This window comes from Podarcis muralis, chromosome 5, assembly GCF_964188315.1.
Source record: "Podarcis muralis chromosome 5, rPodMur119.hap1.1, whole genome shotgun sequence".
Lineage (NCBI taxonomy): Eukaryota > Metazoa > Chordata > Lepidosauria > Squamata > Lacertidae > Podarcis > Podarcis muralis.
In genome coordinates, this window is record NC_135659.1 from 47,927,380 (window position 1) to 47,945,001 (window position 17,622).

Consider the following 17,622-nt stretch of genomic DNA (forward strand, 5'->3'; position numbering starts at 1 on the left):
TAAATTTTGGCCTTGCACAGGGAGCCATATTACAAAAGATTGCCAAACTCTACCCCTGAAACATTTGAGCCTTACTAAACTGCTGGAGAGTGGGATGCGGGTGCCGCTGTGGGTTAAACCAGAGCCTAGGACTTGCCAATCAGAAGGTCAGCGGTTCGAATCCCCATGACGGGGTGAGCTTCCATTGCTCGGTCCCAGCTCCTGCCAACCTAGCAGTTCAAAAGCACGTCAAAGTGCAAGTAGATAAATAGGTACCACTCTGGCGGGAAGGTAAACGGCATTTCCGTGTGCTGCTCTGGTTCGCCAGAAGTGGCTTAGTCATGCTGGCCACATGACCCGGAAGCTGTACGCCGGCTCCCTTGGCCAATAAAGTGAGATGAGCGCCGCAACCCCAGAGTTGGTCACGACTGGACCTAATTGTCAGGGGCCCCTTTACCTTTATCTTTAAACTGCTGGAGAAGTCCTTCTAGGAAGTGGCCCATGCCTGTTGGTTGCTTACATTAGTGATCTATATTACAGAAGAAGAGGATTACCGTACTTCCTCTTTTCTGGTGCTAAACATCAAGAAAGTAGAGAAACAGGAGTGACTTGCTCTGGTGCTCTTCCAACAAAAGGTGCTTGTTCCCCAGCCAAATACCTGGGCAATCCCTTTTGGCAAGTGAATTATTAGTAGACAGTAATAATAACCATATTTCACACTGCGTCTCTAAGTCTTAGAGTAAATGTCAGGGAGGGAGGGAGGGAGGGAGGAAGGAAGGAAGGAAGGAAGGAAGGAAGGAAGGAAGGAAGGAAGGAAGGAAGGAAAGCGCAGGCCAGATCAGTGTTGAGACTAAACCACTCCTGGTGACAAACATACTCATCTGACAAATAAAAGACAACCCATGGCTTGACTTAGCATTACATGCAAAATGGGTCACTATATGTAAAACACAATAAATGGTATGGCAATACTATGAAGTATGTAAGGTTAGAAAGTGACACCTCTTTCCAGGTGACCACAGTTACTCTGAAAATCAACCCCCTTGAGTTGTTATTTAAAGCTCACAAGTGTAAGAAAGCAAACAGTAGAATTTAAGATCAGGTGACACTCTCACACCGAAACTGTTGTGTTGGCTTGATTAAACAAATGCACTCAGGGCTCATGACAAAGCAATCAGCATCTTTCAAAAAACTAATTTTTGGATATGAGTACTTGTGGGGGTGGCAGTGGAGAAAACCTTTTATAGCAGTGATTTTATCAAAAGCTCCAAATGCATTGGGTATCTCATACAAACACACATAATTTTATTTGTCACATTTCAAACCATGTTTAAAGCAGCTTACAACATGACCACAACTTGACAAAGGTAGTCACAAACAAAAAATAAAACATTTAAAAGTACACAACCAAACTGAACCAACTTACACAGAAATCACAAGATCTAAAATAAAGATGCCAAAACAACCCTTTCAAAAGCCCCCCCCCCACTCTACCCTGCCCCAAAGTTTGTTCAGCAGGTTCAGCTTTTGTAGCTGGAGTCAGTCAGGGCCCTGCCCCCCCCCCAGGCCAGGTAGAAAAGGCCTGCAAGGTAGGGAACAGGTCTCCCAGGACTCACAGCCAAAATGGCCATTAAAACTGGCTTTTTCCTTTTAGTTCAAGGTAGATAATATCCTATCCTGCTTCAGTGTGAGGGACTGCTGGGGTTCTGCCTACTGCACATGGCTTTCTTGCAGTATATCCCTTTAAGATGGCCATGGTTGGTCCCACCACAGCCGGGCCTTTCAGAGACCATGCTGGTGAGAGCCTGCACCCTGAACAATAAATCAGGCAGTTTCATGGCTCTCTCATTTGTCAGCCCAATAAGTGAAAGGAGGGAAAGCTGGTTGAGATCAGGCTAAAGGAGGAACAGGATCAGGAGAAGGGCTTAAACAGTCCCAGTACAGAGTGGAGGGAGCAGGAAGATGGAGAAGCTGAGCCAGGGATGTGCCCAAAGATAGGATCTACAAGACCCAAAAACTGGCAGTTCCTAGCGGTCCCAGGCAGTGGATCTCATTTCTTAAATCTCAGGGAGGTGTTTGGGCACTGTCTCCAGAGTCCTATAGGGAGATGCTTAGAGATCCACTGAATCTTTCTCTTATTTCCTTCGCAGAACCACCTGGAGTCATCAGAAAAGGATCTCTCCTCCCAAGTGGCAGTCCTAGACTGAGAAGGCAAAAAACGTTACCGCCCACTTCCTGAAAGGAAACCAAAGGGCATGAGTCAGCCACCAGAAGGAGCCCCAGTTTAGCTGGCCAAATGATTTAGCTTGATCCTTGATGCTGCAAACGCACCATTTTCAGGCATTTGTATGGGTCTACCCAGAAAGGATGGCAAATTAGAGCTCACCATGAAGGAAAGCCAACACTTCTAGGTTTACAAAAGCTTCATTTAACTAGACATGTCTTGCCCTGTTCCATACAGGTAGGTCTGTTATACATTCCCTAATGGAATTGTAGTGTTCATGTGATATAATATAGTCCCAATAATGACCCCTAGGCTGAATTTTGATTTTTCTGGGTTATTGTTTTGTAGCCATAAGCTGAAGGAGACAAGAGGGGAAAGCATGGAGCTGGTGGCTGGAGGCATTTGATGTAGGAACATACAAAGCTGCCTTATACTGTGCTCATCTTGCTCAGTACTGCCTACACTGACTGTAAGAGACTCTCCAGGGTTTCAGGCAGAAGCTTCTCCTAGCCCTACCAAGAGATGCTGAGAATTCAGCCTGGGAGCTTCTGGAGGCAAAACAGATGCTCCTCCACTGAGTGTCCCCTCAGCCACAACTCTCCAACACTGCCCCTAAAGAAAACCAACATTCTCTTATGTTTGTGGTTAAAAGGACTTACTTGGGCTGCAATCATACATATACACACTTGCAATCATCTACGTATACACCTTCTGTAGCCAAGTGTAGAATTGTACTGCTAAAGAAACTCCACACAGCCTTGACACAGAATAGAAGAGTCTGCACTTGTCTTTGGACAGGGCAGAAGGTTTCACATTCATCCTCCTGCGGAAAATGTTATGAATCGTCAGGTTTTACAAGTGATAAGTGTTCACCATTATATTTTACCTGATTATGAAGGACAGCTCCCCTCTAGCAATGTCATCTGCCATAAAACACTGCCATAGCAATCCATCATTTTCTGTCTTATTCTCCCCCCTAATGGCCATTTTGAGGAAGTGTGCTTCTAAGCGCCTTTCTTCATTTCTGAAACTGTGTTGGAAATCATTATGCTAGGGTTTTTTTGTGTGTGGAAAAAGCAGACAAGGGCAATTTCCCAGACTTTGCTTTTCATCTCACAATACAGGAAACTTTTTGCTGACACACTGATTGGAAATTATTTATGCAAAACCACCACCACCACCTACCCTTCACTAGAAGGTCTCAGGGCAGGCTATATCAATGTAAAATACAACATTAAAAACAATTTAAAACAAATTACAGTTGCAGGAATAGGGTGGAACCTCCTTCTGTTTAAATGTCAAAGGCCAAGGAGAGGCAATTCCACAACTTAGGAGCTGCCACTGAGAATTACTTCTCCTGTGCCACCACCAACTTGAATGTCTGAGGGGACTTGAACTATCAAGAGGGCCCCCTCTGCTGATCCTAACAAGCAAAAGAGTCTGTAGGGAAAGAGGCAGTCTTTCAGATATTTGTGGCCTAAGACATTTGGGATTTTAAACACTAGCATGAGCACCATCAATTGGACTTGGAAACAAACTGGCAAGCAGTGCAGCTCTTTAAAAATAGGGGTTATATTAGTTCTAAGTGGAAGGACAGCTAATAACCTGGCTGCTATATTTTGGATTGGTTGAAGTTTCCAATTTGCCTTCAAGGACAGCCAACCCTTGTATGTGTGTGTTGCTTACTTTAATACAAGGACCACAGCTATTATTATTATTAGAAGAGAAGAAGAAGAGTTTGGATTTGATATCCCGCCTTTCACTCCCCTTCAGGAGTCTCAAAGCAGCTAATATTCTCCTTTCCCTTCCTCCCCCGCAACAAACACTCTGTGAGGTGAGTGGGGCTGAGAGACTTCAGAGAAGTGTGACCAGCCCAAGGTCACCCAGTAGCTGCATGTGGAGGAGCGGGGAAGCGAACCCGGTTCCCCAGATTACGAGACTACCGCTCTTACCACTACACCACACTGGCTCTCGATTATTATTATTATTATTATTATTATTATTATTAGGGCTTCCAAAAAGTTATGCTTTGAAATAAACAGTTGTGCTTCATTCTAAATTAATGGCAAATACCTCACACACTTTCATGGGGGACAAACAGCTCTGTATATTCTATCTGTTTAAGGGATATTCAGTCCAGTCTTAATGCCAGTCAGAGATACCTCCTCATACACTTACACAGATCAGTTTTGTCCCCTATGAAAGTGTGTGGGGGTATTTGGCAACTTTTGGAAGGTAGCCTCCCTTTTAAAGTTGAGGAGGTAAGAAGTTTTCCTTTTTCCTTTCTCAGAGTGTCTATGTGGGTTTTGGCCTTTTCCTCTCCAGAGGTGGAACAAAGCAGAAAAGGATGAGGGTGGTTCTCTCCTCCTGCAACCCCACTGCAAGGGGGAGCAGATAGAGAAGAGAACCAGCAACTCCACTGGTGCTTTGAATTAGGTTCCTCCACTTTTCCCTGTCACTTCATACTCAGCAGGAATTTCTGGGGTTCTCATTTTGTTGCCAGAAGGTGGTGCTAATGTTGCATTAAGCACATTATATCAGTCGAACTTGTCGAAAAGCTCAGCTTTTGGATCATGTTGTAGGAAGAGAAATGTTCCACTAGCACGCTCTGAGCCGTTTGCTCTAATGCAATGTGCAGGCCTGTTTTTCAATAGTCGGAGAGAATGATTCACTAGCAAATGAAGAGAACATTTATGAGTCTGCCTGTCCCCTGCCAAACACTAGGGGATGTGGGGGAAGAGGAACGGGAGGAAGGAGTTGTGTCATCTGGGAGAAAGAGCAAAGGGGCAAGGCAGGTGCAGCTTGCTTGGAGACAATCTAAACAAGAGGGGAAACCATCCCTTTTTGCACATATTTTAATATCCTTTCCCCTGAACTGAGCCAGCAGACAGTAGGGAGCAATGTTAGCTGTGCTCTGGAGCCGGGACAAATAGAAACGTTACACTCTGTTAGTTGCAGCCAGAGTTATTAAAAAGGTTGCACAGCAGTTCGGAAAGATGGTCGCCTAGAAAATAAAGGAATTCACCCTTTCCTGTAATATTGCTTGGCGAAATATATGTTGTAGCCATAGCCATCTTTTTTAGTGTGGCTAACCTTTTTGAGGATGAGGGCTGCATCACCCCTCTAGTGGTCAGTGAGGAGTTTGGACTGGCCTGAGACATTTTGGACCCTGGCCCCAATCACAAAATGGTGCCCCCCTCCCCACCAGGGAAGAAGCAGGGAATGAAGATCTACATCAAGAACAAGGGGTGGATAAAGATCTACAAGGAGAAGGGGACGACAGAGGACGAGATGGTTGGACAGTGTTCTCGAAGCTATGAACATGAGTTTGACCAAACTGCGGGAGGCAGTGGGAGACAGGAGTGCCTGGCGTGCTCTGGTCCATGGGGTCATGAAGAGTCGGACAAGACAACAACAACAAAGATCTACTTCTTCGGGATCTTCTGCCCCTCTGGAGCCTACTGCCTGAGGCGGTCACCTCACCATGCCTCATGGATGGGCCGGCATTGGCAGCAGCGAGACAGTGATGCCCTTCTGGTGCCAATGCTGTATTCATCAGGGCAGGGATGGAATGGTGGCAAGGGTCAGAGAGCTCCAGGTTGGCAGTGTACTGCAGGGGTGTGCACAACCCCTGCAATATTTCTGAGAAATTTTATGTATCCTCCTTGACCTTTTTTGGGGTGGTGGTGGAGGGATTTTGAAAGGACTGGTTCAGTGGTCAAATGCACAGGGGTGTATTGGGGGTGACACTGTGAGCATCAGGGTGCTCACAGACTCACAGTCTCCCCACACTTGTTTTTCCAATACATGGGTGGGGGCGATGTCTGAACTATTGTATTTCAGAATTAAGGATGTCTCACAGCCCATGTATGCCTCCTCTCACTGTGTTCAGTGACCCTTACTCCAAAGCCCAGGTAAATGTGTGGTTTGTGACCTTAATCTGTGACCACCATTCGAGCCTCTGTTTGGCCTATACAGTATTCCCCCAAAATGTGCTCAGCAAATATCAAGTGGTCCCTGGGGGCAGTGGCAGATTTATGTATAAGCTAAACAAGCTATAGCTTAGGGTCCCACTCTCTTGGGGCCCCCAAAAAATTAAAAGGAAAAAACACCTGGATATACATTTCCAAAATATAAGATAAAAAAACACACACACAACCAAATAAAATGGCTTTAGATACCTATTACCGTAGGTCCATAAATTACCACACAGCATATATTTAACACAAAAACCAGTGACAATTTGTTGTTGACAAAGGACAGCTTGACATATAAAGGGCCCCATTACCTTCAGTAGCTTAGGGCCTCATCAGACCTCAATCCGGCCCTGCCTGGGGGTTAGAAGTTTGGGATGCACTGATACAGGACATGGGAAATAGACTTTGTCAAGTGTCATGATCACTCAACAATTGTTTTAAAAATCTGCACTCCAATGCAAATGACTTGCCAGGGGAAGAGTTCAGCTCATTTCAAAAGGAATGATGGGAAATCCTCAACTCCTATCGTTTCACTCAGCTGGACCTTCCTCCATCAGGTTATTTCTGTGGGGGGAGCAGCAGTGAGTCACAGATGCCACAAGCAAGACTGGTCTCTCTCCCCCCCCCCCCAATTTGAGGCTGCAATGAACTGAAAGGACTGTCTCTTCTCAGGCTGATTCTTTTTGAAAGCAAGCCACATAGCCCTGGTCTGTGTTTATTTTCCCCTCAAATTAGGGCAGCCTGATTTTAATTGTGAGATCTACTATACTAAGTCATGTTTGTGCAGCTGTCATCAGAAGTCTATGTTTGGGTATTTGCTCAAGACCCGGCTGCATCCCCCCACCCCCACCCCAAGAAAGGGATTTTTATTCACACAAGAAGTCTCTATATTTTACTAACTCATCATTCCAAGATATGCCCTTGTTTGACATCTGTTTATGCATGCTGCCATGTGCTGTAGGGTTGAACCGCGTCAACTGGAAAGATTGAGTCTATCACATGATGTGTTTGTGGTGGGCAGGAGCTAGAGAGGGAGCTGCTGGCAGATCTGGGGGTGGTGATCTTCAATAGATGGGCAAGGATTTCTGGTTCACAACTGTACATTAAAATCACTAACCCCCCCCCCATTCTGCCCTAAATTATATTTCTGAAATTAATCGGAAGTGGGCTTTTTTTTAGGGTGGAAGGACTGAGTTCTGTTCAGTTATGGCAACTGAAACAAATTCTTGGTGTAGTGATTTTTGCACCTGATTCTGATTAGTGAATTTTGGGGTTCTGGTAAAAAAAAAAGTAGATCCTGCAAGCCTGAAGTCTACAATACCCAATATATCTCCGCTCTGAATAGGAAGATTGCAAAGCAGCGGGTCCCAAACTCCCCCCCCCATAAACTATTTGAAAATTGATGAGCATCTGGCCAGACCATCCTGCTGTGCTATATACTGTATGATTTTTAACTGTATTGTTATTGCTTCTTTTATTTCTTGTATTATTCCATAATTCCAATCTACTGGAATAATTGAAAAAAAACACCACAGTTATTGAATTCCATGTAATTATTATTGTATGTAATAAAAATACAATCTAATAAATAAAAGAAGCAATAAAAATACAATTAGAAACCAACATGTTTAATGTGGACTTGAAATAAGCTTGTAGACTACTTTTTTAAAAATAATAATAATAATCAACAACACCTAGAAATGATCATCTTGTTACAAATCTCATGGTAGAACAACAGAGCCTAGCTAAAGCTTACAGGACAAAGTAATTAAAATAACTTAATTGTATTATCCTAGTTATCCAAAAACTAGATCCAATACAAATTGCATTTCACCTACTCAGCAGATAATTAGCAATTCTAATCAGACTGCTTCTGATTCTCAAAAAATGAGCAGGACCCCAATGTTTTATTGCATGATAGTTCATAATATATATTTCCTCAGGGAATCAGTAGATCAGAAAGTTTGACATTTTCTGCTTTCTAAGGGTCTGTGCCTACTTGTGGTTTATGGCTCTTCTACTAAGTGACTCTAGTCTAGAGAGCCTCAAGAGCAGCACTGCTGGATGTGTGAGAATTCAGGAGGATACACAAGAATAACGGGCCTCTGTACAAGTAGGAAGCCCTTCCATTCTCAAACAGAAATGCACAAGACTTCAGGGTTGCTCAGTGCAGCTCTAATATGGGTAGTGCTGAAAATGCTAATCAGCTCATTAATACAAATTTGCAGAATATTCCTTAGAGGTGTATTGTATCTGTCCGTACCGGGAGGGGACAATTAGCTTGTTGTCTAGGTTCATGTCTAGTGCATCCTCTAAACCAGGGGTGGCAAACTGGATCTAGCCAGTGGGCCAGATCATTATCTCCACTCCCCACACTCCTGCAGGCCATGTTTGACATGTGCGTGGGGCTACCTGCCCATCAATCACCTGATATTACAAATGACATCAGGTGAACCTTTTGCCTACATAGTTTGAAATCAAATAATATGAGCTAAAGCACAGCCCACAAAACTCCTTTCAAAGAGTTCTGTAAGACCCAACAATCAGCTTATTGTCATTTCTCGGTGAAGCTCATTGCAAAATGTTCTGTAAGACCAAACAATCGGCTGAGAGTGTGGTCTTACAGAGCACTTTGCAAAGGATTGTCAGTTCATTGCACAGTGCTTTGCAGGTCCTTACCTGTCCCACACCTGACATCACATATGACACAAGGCATACGGTGTGGTTTGGCCAGTGTAGGAGGTCTTGTGGGCCTAAATAGGTTCATGGACTGGAGGTTTCACACTCCTCCTCCAAACCTTCCTGTCCTGAACCCCTGGCCTACCTGGCAGCAAGTCAGTATGCAAAGTTCAAAGTCCAAGAGTTGATCCACACAAGCAAAGTCCAAAGGTCAGGAAATAAGGTTCAGGGTCAATCCAAGCAGCCAAGTCCAAAGTCCAGCCATCAGGATACAGTCCAGAGTTGAACCCAAAGCACAGTCTCATAGAGGTCCAGTAGCATCCAGATCAAGGTCCATTAAAATGGACAGTTGAGCAGAAACAACACCTCACCTCTGCTTCCCTTTTGTATATTGTATGCTGATTTCAGCACCTGGGCTTGATGAGGCAGGTGACCCTCACCTGTTCTGAACCTACTGCAGCTGAGGAATCAAACATCTCCTCCCAGAGCTAGCGAGCTCCACCTGGCCAGCTAGGGAGCTGGGCTGTGGGCCCTTGCCTGCCTCAGCCTCCTAGAGCGCCCCTCCCACTGCTCCCTATGCCCCCAGAGCCTGCTGTGTTCATGAAGACAGGGCCCCTCTGTGGTAATGGGTCCTGCTGCTCTGGTTCCTAGGCGCTGACCCCCATCCTCTCACTACACCAACCTCTCCTTCCCCACCCCCAGCTTGCCCTGGTGTGTCTCAGTGCCAGCTACATCCCTCACCAGGATCCTCTTCCTCCTCCCCATTGTCCTGCCAGTTCATGACACTTCCTGAACAGGAAGCAGGCATGTTGACTTACCAGCCACCCCCATGGCAGAAGTAGAGGGAGTTCTCCCTCTCTTCTCCCAGCCTTAAAAAAAAGAGTGACTCTGGCTGTTACAAATAGCAGATGAGGTGGTAAACCTATATCTGGGTTGCACCTCTTCAGAATTCAATTAGAACAGCTCCTTATGAGTTTATATGAATTATAAACGTGAGACAAGCAGCTATGAGCATCACGAGGACAAGGAACAATGCATTCCCACAGGGTAGTGCCTAAAAGCAAAGGGCACAGCGGAAAAGTTTATCGCTGCACACAGTGCCAAGACACATGTCGTGATCTATCTTGAATCACTTGGGAGTCCCACTGTTTTTTAATGAGAGAGAGCTATGCTGCAGTCACAAACCCACTTACTTAAGCTCCATGGCCTTAATGGGACTTCAGAGATGGCATGCATTAGAGTGTGCTATTAAGCACATACTAAAGTCTCCCACTGAAATAAAACAGAGTTCCAAAGTGCATAACCTTGGCTGGGCTATTTTGCAAATCACTTTGTATATTATGCAAAATATAGACCTTCATTTGGGACTGTTAACTTCATAATCTTGCATAAAGCCAATATTTCTTTTTTAAAAAAATAACAGATTTTAAAGAACTTTTGACATATTACCCCTTTCAAAATTCCTGAGGGACATTGAACTGCAGATACTTCCAAATTGCTTTTGAATCATGGAAGATATCAGAGATGCTGGAGGAGACATTCCATGGGGAATTTCTGATCCATTTGCTTATATCTTCTCCCTTTGCACTGCTGATCCTCATGCTTAATCGTCAGCCCAAAGGTAAACTGTGGGAGGCTACTGGGGTATTTCAGGCACATCAGTGAGATACCAATGCACTCTTTCTCTCTCCCCCCTTTAAAAAAAAATATATTTTCTTTGCATTCTGATAACTAAAATATGAATTAATAATCAGATCAGCCAAAGTTACAGGTCAGACATGCTGAAATATAAAACAGATGTCCCACCGTAACAGAGGATGGATACATTATTGGACAAGAATCTGTCATCAGAAGCTCACAAGCACATTTTGGCTTTCGTATTGGAATTACTTATTGCAAATGATGGACTGTCATCTCAAAGAGCTCACTCCCTGATTTGCCATATCCCATATGCTTCTATCTATTTGCTGGTAGCATTAACAGTTTGGCATATATTCTGGATCTATTTGCCTAAAGGCAAGAAGAGGAAAAGCTGTACTATGTTTGTGTTCCTCCCAACTATACCTCTCTGTTAAGCCTAACACTTGTTTTTTCTCACCAACAGGAGGATCATTTGATCAGCACTGCTGATCAAGGGGTTTGTATAAGATGCCTAATATGGTGTCTGCTCAGCACCCACAGAAAACACAGGCACTTGTGAAGTTACCACTTCCAGTGCTTCCACTTGAGGTAGTCTGCATAAAGACTCAAAATAGTGTGAGTCTCCCTTCTAATTCCTGAATCCAGGCAGGAATTCAACTGCTGGACTAGCCAAGCCAGCCTGTGGCTATAGAAGAAGCAAGACCCTCTTGGTGTGCTAATATTGTGAACCTCTCCATTACAGGCTCAGGTTGTATAAATGTATAAATAAACCATACATCATAAAGACACCACAGTCTCTACTGTGCCTCATTCCAAAGGAAACATGAACCCTGGGCAAGCATATGGAATCTCGCACCACTGAGAGGTTTGGGTGGCATGCAATATTGTTAAGAAGTCCACTCTGTATTTTCAGAGCAGTTATCTAGAGACAAAACGTATTTCAATGCTGACCCACCTGCTGATTGGGAAGTAATAATAATAAAATAATAACAATATATATTACGCAATGAGAAATTGTTTCATCTGCATTAACCTTTTCTCCCTGTAAGGTGTTATTATGTGTTGTCAATATGATTGGCTGCTGTGGAGTTTATAGTTTCAGGCGACTTCTTCATGTGGCACATCTGCAGAGCTATCGGATATTTAATATTTCTGATTTGAAGTGCTTCCCTTTTCGCCATTATTATTGTTATTTCCCCCCAATCAAATAAATAAGCTTCCCCCCAAAAGAATGGTCCTTATGGCTATTTGAAACAAACAGGGAGCAGTTGTCAAGTGTGCACCAGTCATAATCATAACCATGCTCAGAAGCCTTTGTTGGTTTCAATGGAACCTAATAATAACTCAAGTGTTGCAACATGGCTAAACAAAATTGCTTCCTGGCAGTGACATCCTTTTCCCCCATTTGCCTAGCTGTAACACTGTTAATAAACTGTTGAGAAAAAACAGCTTTGCTGACAGAACCCAGAAGCCAGGCCTGTATATAGTGTGCCATGCACATAGATATTATTAGTACTGGCAAAGGAAATTGAAACTGGTGCTGGAAATAAAAAAGGCGGGGGGAAAGAAGGAACCAGAGTCCTTGTCATGTGGAATAGTGGCTAAGTGAGAAAGGCTATTTGAATGACTCAGCAGAATTGGGCAGATTAAGTCAAATGAAATCGACCCGCTAGAAGAAATGGCCCAAGGAAAACATGCGTGAGATGAGACCAAAATAGATCATGTGATCAACAGCAGGAAACACACACAATGTACTGTACTTCATCAATGTCCTGAATACAAATATGGGTTGGCTTTGGTTATGAAGAATGAGAACCCTCTGTGGTGAATTGTAGCTGAAGAAGAAGGACAAGGCATCTCTGGGGTCTGGCTCAATGCCATTAAACTTGGTAGAAGGATTCTGATGATTTGCTTCTGTTTTGATGGGGCCCCTTGAAGTTAAGAGAACAAACTTACTCCAGAGGCATCTTTTGAGAATGCCACCATTGATTTCAATAACTCCAAGAGAGAGGGTCAATTTATTTGTTGGAAACAACCATTTTTCTGGGTGGAATTCCATTGGTCTGGGAACATTTGTCCCCTGGAGGAACCACAACTGCATATGTTAAGTGTGCCTGATGCAGGAACAGGGACTTACATGCAGGGGCGTCTTGCCCATAGAAGCAAGGGGCGAGGGGCGCCAGGGCGCCAAGTTCTGGAGGGTGCCAGGAAAGAGGCAGAGGCTGGCTGCGGCACCTCCCGGCATCAGCTCGCTGCCTTCGCCATGCCGTGTCGAAGCAGCGCCACGCCCGAAGCCTCTGCCTGCCGTGGCCACCGCAGCAAGGGCGGCAGGGAAGAGGCGGAGGCTGGGCATGGCACCTCTTGGCATCAGCTCACCGCCCTTGCCCACCTCGCTGAAGCAGTGCTGCTCCGCCTCTTCCCTGCCAGAGGAGCCGCCCTCCAGCCGCTGCCCGCCTCCTCCAGCCCCACAAAGGTGCCGGCAGTGCTGTAAAAAGGTCAGCAACTCTGGGAAATGGGGTGAGGTTGGGGCGCTGGAGGGATCTTTGCACCGCGGAGCCAGTTATACTTAAGACGGCCCTGCTTACATGCACTGAAAGAAAAAGCTGAATCATTCTTTTTTTAATGTTAATGATCAGTACTCTAGTGTTGAAGCTAATAATGTTCTAATCCCTGTAAGAGTTGCTACAATGGAATCCCTGATCTTTCAGATGCATATTTGGCATAGGCTAGAATACATTCCCCCCCAACCCAACCCCCCGTTTATTCATATACTTTGCAGATGGCAATGACCAGATTTATCCCATGAGTGAAATTTGTGCAGTCAACATTTCATAATAGAACTAAAGCACCTGCCGCTGGATCTGATGTGTGGTGCCTGGAGGACTTGTGTTTTAGGGGAAACACTCTGAATAGAAAACTGATTGCTAGATGTTATGAAACCTCATGAAAGGTTTGAGAAAAATGAAAACATATCTACACTGTCCAGCAGCTGACAAAGGTTCCAGAAAAAAAAAACATTTATCATAATGCCACCCCTGGGAAGCATTATGCACTCGGACACCGGTTCAGCAAAGGTTTTCGATCCTAACCTCAGTTCACTATTTGCAAAGCAGAGAGTTGCAAATATTGCATCCTCTTTGATGTCCTTTTATGATATCATAAATCTACTCAAAATGTCCTCTCAATGGAATTACAGAATGGAATAATCAGTGTGTTGCATTATTTGGATACCAGTGATACACAGAGAAACATTTAATATATGTTTTACTGTATCAGACAAAAAGGGAAAAATAATTTGCAAAGCCTACACAGTGCAGATAGATGGAACATACATATTTTTAATAAGTTGGATCGAAAGGTATCAAACTTACCAACTGTATAGGAAAAGTGCAATAACATGGGAAATGACATGACTGAGAAAAAAGATATTTCCCTTGTATTCTGTAATATTAATTTACTCTCCACTGTAACCCCTTCCCCCATTATGTGTATTTTAGGAGACGTGACTGTGGGTCAAGACTTCATTTAGTGCTATAATGAAAGTCTGTTTTAATAGACAATAGAATGCACAAAAGTGCTGTGCTGTATAATAAAGGTTGCATTAACAATAAGCTGGATGGATTGGCCTAAAAATGACCATTCAAAAAAACACCTTCCAAAGGTGTTTTTTTGCGAAGCATCACCATGACAACACACAAAATTGTACTGAGAGCATTCTGTTGCTGCCACAGGCATGGAGCCACTTTATGAATGATTCCCCTTGTACTGAACACTCACAACAAAGAGAATCTCTAACAAAATTATCTGGGTAACAAATTGAGAAGCAGTTGGGCTTGATGAACATAAAAGGGATTCCTTTTTTGGGTGACTCACCAACACCCACCCACCCCAAGTGCTATAATTAGTACTGTGCTAAATCTTTGCCTATTTTAATTTACTCCAATTTCACGGACTTTTGGTAAATAGGTCTAAAATATTAGTAGTTTTGGCACACACTTTATTTAGTCTGGAGCTATTAAGGTATTATGTGTTTCAAGTAGTGCTGAGTTTCTAGTAGTGCTGAGCTTAAAGGGGGTACATGTGAAAAAAATGTGTACTGTACTGTGAAAAAGTTCTTTCTTTTAGGGGTGAAAATTGAGGTGAAATTATCCACCCATTCAGAGTGGGAGCAAAAAGCAGCAGCCTCAGTCTGACTCCATATAATGCAATGCTAAGCCAAACTATGAGTTAGCATGAATCAGCAAGTTTACTGGTTCATAGTTAGAACATCATGGACACCTCATTCTTCCCTTGCTTCTACTGCCATGAGCTAAGTATCATGGTTTGCCTCATTCCAAACAAACCAAGAGCTGTAACCAAGGTGTTTGCTCTTGGCTTATGATTTGTGGTTCTAGACTTACCACTCCTGGGAGGCAAACCACAAACCTGGATCTACACATAGAAAGGATAATTAAGATGATGGATTATGCCGAAATGGCAAAACTTACCGTGAAGATCAGACACCAGGACGAGAAGGAATTTGAGAGACTGGAAAAAAATTATAGGCTATGTTAAAGAACACTGTAAATATGTCAAAACATTAGCAGGATTGGTGTAGCATTTATGAACTAATTTGAGATTTTAGTTAAATATGAAGAAGTGAAAATTAATTGGAAAAGTAATTATATGAAAGGGGAAGAAATGGAAAAAAAATGGAAACAGGGGGGTGGGGTGGGGAGGAAGTCAAACAAGATGAATTTGGTGTTAAGATGAATAGGAAAATGTTATTTTAAAAAATCTTGAAAAATAAAATATTTTTTAAAAACCTGGGTCTACGCATAATGCTAAGCCAAACTGTGGTTTACCTCCTGGTAGCATGGCAGTCACAAAACTGCTTAGTCAAAGTTTGGCGTAATGTTACAAAGAGTTACACATAGTGCTGTAGCAAAATCATGTTTGTTAAAGAACAATGTGTTACTTTGTATTTTTGTAACATTTATTTGTAATTATTTTAAGGCCATTCTGCAATAAAGCTTTGAAACTCGTTCTTGGGTTGGAGAGCAAATTCATATCTACTTTAAACAAGGTTGAGATCAGGGATTCTGCTTGCAAAAACTCTAACAATGTTTTCATAGCACTGAGTTATCACCAGGATGACTATGTGGTCCCTGATAGGCTAGGATCATGGAGTCAATATATTTAAAAAGCAAATTTAAAAAGTTTTTCTAAACCATTAGCAAGTTAAAGGGAGTTATATAAAATATAGCAGGCGTAGACGGACAGATCAAATAAACAAATCCTTCTAGATGCATGGTCAGTGATGGGTGATTTCAACATATGTGAACAAGTTGCTTTGTCTGCCTAAAGAATCCACTGAGCTCATGAAATGGCTTTGGGACTCAAAGAATAACTGCCTCATTATGGAAGCATGCCAGAGGAATCTTCCTGGTATTGTGAAGAAGTAGCCCCATGTTTTTCTCTGATGAATTGAATTATTAATTGGTTACAACAGGGCAGTTAATGGACTAACAAATTGGTTGACAGGCTTAATAATTTCATGTCAAAGGGCAGGAAAAGAAAACATAGATCAGCATTTCCCACCAAATAGTTTTGCCCCTTCCAGCCAGCTTGTGCAAAGAAAGACAAAACTTCTTTGATGAACAGAATATCTGAGCTGATTTATTTCATTCTAAACTGAACTGATAACATGGTGTGATAACGTCTCCACATACCTTCACTCAGACCCATTACCAAATGACTAAGCAATCTCCTGGGCATGCTTCTACAATTTTTTTTGCCAGCTTTCCAGGTCACTTGCAGGGACACTCAGAATCCCAGAGTGAGATCAGAGAGGTTGCCTTGCCTGCTGCTTAAAAAAAGGTAAAGGACCCCTGACGGTTAAGTCCAGTTGCATACGACTCTGGGGTTGTGGTGCTCATATCAGTTTGCAGACTGGCCTTTGTCCGCAGACAGTTTTTCTGGGTCATGTGGCCAGCATGAACCAGTGCAGTGCACGGAAACGCCGTTTACCTTCCCGCTGGATCAGTACCTATTTATCTACTTGCACTTTTTGGTGTGCTTTCAAACTGCTAGATTGGCAGGAGCTAGGACTGAGCAATGGGAGCTCACCCCTTCTGATCGGCAAGCCCAAGAGGTTTAGACCACAGTTCCACCTGCATCCTGCCTGCTGCTTACTTTGCTGCAAATGTGATCACAAGAATAGAACATATGCTTGGCAGTGCCAGTGCCAAACTTGCAGCACATTTCTTGTGGACTTCAGACCACCATTGTTCAATCATTTTGGGAAACAAATCATCTTAGAGCTTCTGCTTATTAAACAAGTCTTGTCTTTCTTGCATAAATTGTTGTTGTTGTTGTTAACTACTGCCCCCTTCATTCTAAGTCTCAGGGCAGATTACAGCAATTAAAACACAATGTCATACCCTCCAATATTCCGCATGAAGATAGAAACATGCTTTAGAATAGAATGTACTCATTTTCTTTAAAAAATATACACAACTTAGGGGCTGCCATAGAGAAGGCCCTCTCCTGGGCCATTCCAAGCTTCTGAAGGTGGTGTAACAGCCAATAAGGCCCACTTTGCTCAATACCTGAGGGGTCTGTAGGGAGGGGGGGCTGTCTTTCAGGTATTTGAGTCACTTTGGGCTTTCATCACTAATGTGACTACATTTAATTGTGTCTGGAAACAAACTGGCAACCAATGCAGCTGTTTTAAAACAGGTTATGTGAGATCTATGTAGATAGGACTGCAGGGTCAAGCTTTTTCCTTTCTCAAGAGTGGGGAAAGGATGGGCCACCTTAGCTGGTGGCACTCTGAAGCAACAAGACTCCCCACTCCCCTATCATGTAGCAAAGTAAAGGAAACTCTTTGGGGAGGTGGCATTTGGGCAGTGGGGTTAGATGAAGGCAAGATCTGATGTCCAAATGGTTGAGTATGCTAGACTGGTGACTTGGAGTGGCTGCTGAGACCACATAACACCCGTCCTGAAAGACCTACATTGGCTCCCAGTACGTTTCCGAGCACAATTCAAAGTTTTGGTGCTGGCCTTTAAAGTCCAAAATGGCCTTGGCCCAGTATACCTGAAGGAGTGTCCCCACCCCCATTGTTCAGCCCGGACACTG